Here is a 4,569-nt window from a genome sequence, read left to right as displayed (position 1 = left end):
TTGGTAGTCAAGTACAATGCTTTCACAATGCTTTATAGTTGTTGGATGGTAGTAGTTTTCCCTCTCTGTGCATATGGGATTCAGTTTGCATGCACATCATAAGCCTAGAACTGCCTCATACAAAGAGGCCATAGTGGGTATGATTGAAAATATCTCAACAATCAAAGCACAAAAATGAAGGTTGTGTCCCTAGGACTTAGTAGTTAGTCACAATGTTATCCCTTCTAAGTGTGGATTTACATCTTATTGTATGATGATTGTTTAATATATCTTGTACATTTGAAATTCCACATTAGTATTCACATGAAAGTAAATTATATATTAAATGAAAACTTAGACTAGTTTGGGATCTACATGAACACATGTTTAGAGTTTGCACACTAGCTCACACTCAAGTGGCTACTAGAGTTTCCCAAGTTATTACACTTTTAGATTCAATAGGAATTAAAAAATGCGAGAAGCATTGTGACGTAGTCAGTTAGTGCAATGTCTCATGAGGATCATATAGGTCTTGAGGATGGCATGTAATCAACAATTAGAATGAACTATACCATTTCCACAAATGAGTAGCCAGATGTAATGCAAATTAGATTTCAATCAACTCACAATGTTGAGTCAAACAAGTGGGTGGTACACCCATATTGCTGTAGGTCGAAAAGATGCATTAGTGTCTCATTTTATGAAGTCCACTTTGCAACATGGAACATATGAAAATGTAGAATGATAACTAAACCAATGTGCATTGGAATAAGAAAAATCAAACCACAATCAAACCAAGTGCAATGAAATCTAGTTACACAAGATTGTAGTTAAGTAGACAATCCACAACTTTGTTACAAGATATAAAGTGGACCAACTCGGACTTTTCTACAAACACTAATCAATCTATTCCCATCAAATATAGGCGTCAAAGCTATACATGGTGCAAACCATCAATGAAGCTCCCTTGTGCATGATTGGAGCCTCTTCTTGCAGTGCAAACCAAACCACAAACCAAGGCATAGATGTGGTTTTTGATCAAATAAACAAAATTTGAACCTCCAAATTATCAACTAATCTCTTAATTTACAAGTATGAACTGCCAATACAAACCATAAACAAAAATAATATTAACCAATGAATCAAAATGAAAGACTCATATGAGATGTTGATAGAATGGAAGTCATATAAGATTGATAGAATGACATTCAAATTGAAGGACATTTTAGATGGTCTTTCATGAAAGGTACCATGTCTAGTCTGTACTATTCCTTCCTAATCTGTATGGTAATTAGTTTCAAAGAATGATAATTTGCATATGGCATTGATAATCAAACTAATGATATGCAAGAGTACTTGAATGTATATGTGGATGGTGTAATGTTAAATGGATTTGTTTACTACTAGTTCATGTGTTTCCTAGACTCTAGCAAATCCCACTCATACTTAGTTTGCTTTGTAGGGCCCTCTGTGACACTTTCTCACCTAGCTTAGAAATTCCCTAATTGTCATTATAACCCTGACATTTAGTTTCTCTTTCCATGGCAACACCTGGGTGGAACTAAGTGAGCAGGAGCTAGAAAAGATGTTGGCCAAGGATCTTAGTATAAAGGAAAATGATGACTATATGGTAATATTGAGGGAATATGCAATTTTTGTAATCTCTAATTATGATCACATTGCAGGAATGGCCATTGTGAAACACCACATTAACTTGAATCCCAATAATTGATCGATAATGCAAAAGTTATGATCACATTGCAGGAATGACCATTATGGAACACCACATCAACTTGAAGTCAAATACTGATAATATAGAAGTTGTGGCAGTGGTTGGGGGTCATACAACAAAATGCTCTCCTAGTGGAAGTAAAAAGGCTCTTAAAGCACTACAAGGATATAGAAGAATAGCGACAGCCATTTCTAACTCATATTATCAACGTTGATATTTGTGACTCAAATAGTGACGGTACTTAGACAAAAAAAGTGGGCCGAAACCCGTGCGTGGCATTTTGTGCGAAAGAGCAAAAGAGGGAGCAAAAGAGAGAGCGAACTGCATCGCATGTTTGAGAGGGAAAGGAAGAGAAAGAGGGAGAAAGAGAGGTTCTCACTGCCGCTGTCGCCATTTCCAAAGAAGAGGAGGAAGTATACCAAGGGCGAAGAGGAGCTGCTATCACAAAGAGGAGCCACCAAATCTATCATCGGACCTTTGTGGTGAGTGCATTGCATCCTCGGTTTTTTTTTTCCTTTTCTTTTGCTTGTTTTTGTTAAAAATGATGTGTAGTGAGAGAGAAAGAGAGGAAACGAGAGAGGGAGAGGAAGAGAGAAAAAGAAAGAAGGAACGAGAGAGAGAGAGAGAGAGGAAATAAACATGAAACATAATTAAAAAAGAGAGAAAGATAGAGAGAGGGAGGAAGAGAGGAGAATGAATGGATAAAAAACAAAGAGAGGGTAAGATCTTTTTCTTTAATTTCTTATTTTCTTCTTTGTAGTAGTAGTAGTAGTAGTTCTTTAATTTTGTCTTTTCGTGTTTGTAGTGGTGGTGGTGGTGGTGGTGGTGGTAGTAGTAGTAGTTCTTTAATTTCTTCTTTTATTGTTTGTAGTGGTAGTGGTAGTGGTAGTGGTTCTTTAATTTCTTCTTTTCTTGTTTTTTGTTGTTGCAGTAGCAGTAGCAGTAGCAGTAGCAGTAGCAGTAGCAGTAGCAGTAGCAGTAGCAGTAGCAATAGCAACAACAACAACAGCAACAGCAGAGCAGTAGCAGCTCTTTAATTTCTTCTTTTCTTGTTTTTTGGTGGTGGTGGTGGTGGTGGTGGTAGTAGTAGTAGTAGTAGTAATAGTAGTAGTTCTTTAATTTCTTCTTTTCTTGTTTTTTTTAAATAGTAGTAGTAGTAGGAGACAGAGAGAGAGAGATGTTTTGTTAAAGGTGCACCTTGGGTGTGTTCGATGCTTCGGGAAGGCAAGTAGTAGTAGTACTAGTAGTGGTGGTGGTGGTGGCGGTAGAGAGAGAGAGAGAGAGAGAGAGAGAGATTTTGTCAAAGGTTCACCTTTGATGTGTTTGATAAGGCGAGTACTAGTAGTAGTAGTGGTTCGGTGCAATACCACAGGACGGAAAACACACCGACATAGGGTAGCTACTCCCTTGTCCCCATGTATAGTATATTAGAATTTACATACTGAAAGCTCGTCTGTAGGTAGGTGGAGACTTTATGTACGTTAATTTTGTTGAGTTACAAGAGAAGAAATCCCTTCTCAAACAATTTAATAAAGAAAAAAATAATGATAACAAAAACAAATTGTTTGTCATAACATAGACCAAATGGAAAATGATGAAGGCCGTGATGTTCAACATCGTGAGATGTATCTTAATCAATGTGTCACATGTCCTTGCTCTCAATTTAAGTTGACAATTAGACGAAAATATCGATTGTCTATGGAACACTTACGACGCGTCGGCAAGTTTCAATCAGAGATCATTGATCAAGCGATCTCAGATTTTGAGCAAAATGGTAAGAAAAGTGTATATCAATCATGCATTGTATTTGTAAAATAATTGAATATCATATGCAAAACATTGGATGTGGCCGTAAAATTTATTGCAGGAAGGTGACGTCTCATCCCAAAGGAGGAGTGCACCCTTGCAGCCAGTTAGAAGAGTTCGTGGGCGTGCAATGGATGGAGTTCTTGAGCCAATCCACCACTTGGAAGATATTGCCCAATCTATACTGTCGATACCAGAGGAGACAGGAAGTCTTCCTAAATTTTCTACAATCTTGGAGCCTGAGATGGAGGCAATGGTCGATGCATTGATGCCCATGGATGTCGAGACATTTGATCTGGTTAGAGAGGAAGCATGTATACCATTATATGATGGGTGCTGAGTATCTCGCTTGAAGACACTGCTTCCACTCCTAAGTGTGCAAGCAAAATAAGGGTGGAGCGATGCAAGTGTAACCGAGTTGTTCACATACTTTTTATGTACACTTTGTTGATTTCTTTTCGGCACTATCATAAAAAATAATTGTGCTTTTTCAAGGTGTTTTATGATTTTTTTTCATGTTACTAAAGTATCATATATTACCACTTGGAAAATACCATGCATGAGTCTCGTGATGATGCACGACATGTTTTACAAAAGCTTGGCATGGACTACAACAATATCCATGCATGTATCAACGATTGCATATTGTTTCAAGGAGAATACGAGACTATGGAGACATGTCCAAAGTGTGGTGCTCACAGATATTGACAAGACTTGCAAGGGCAAAACATCCCTCAAAAAGTTCTTAGACACTTTCTGCTTATCCCTCATACATCACATGTTTCATACGTCCAGCATGGCGAGCTTGACAACGTGGCATGCGCAGAATAGATCCACAGATGGAGTCCAACAAATATCACTGGATTCATGCGCATGGAGCCACATTGACTCTACCTTTCCAGGCTTTGCCCGAGAGCCAACGAATCTTCGGCTCAGTCTTGCTATGGATGGCATGAACCCATTTAGTCTACACTCAACTTCTTACAGTGTGTGGCCTGTAATCCTTGTTGATTACAACATCCCTCCATGGCTTTTTATGAAGAAAGGACACC

Source organism: Lygodium microphyllum, chromosome 3 (genome assembly GCF_053477565.2).
Source record: "Lygodium microphyllum isolate KBCC chromosome 3, Lygodium_microphyllum_v1.1.10, whole genome shotgun sequence".
NCBI classification, from domain to species: domain Eukaryota; kingdom Viridiplantae; phylum Streptophyta; class Polypodiopsida; order Schizaeales; family Lygodiaceae; genus Lygodium; species Lygodium microphyllum.
Note: the sequence above shows the minus strand (reverse complement) of the source record.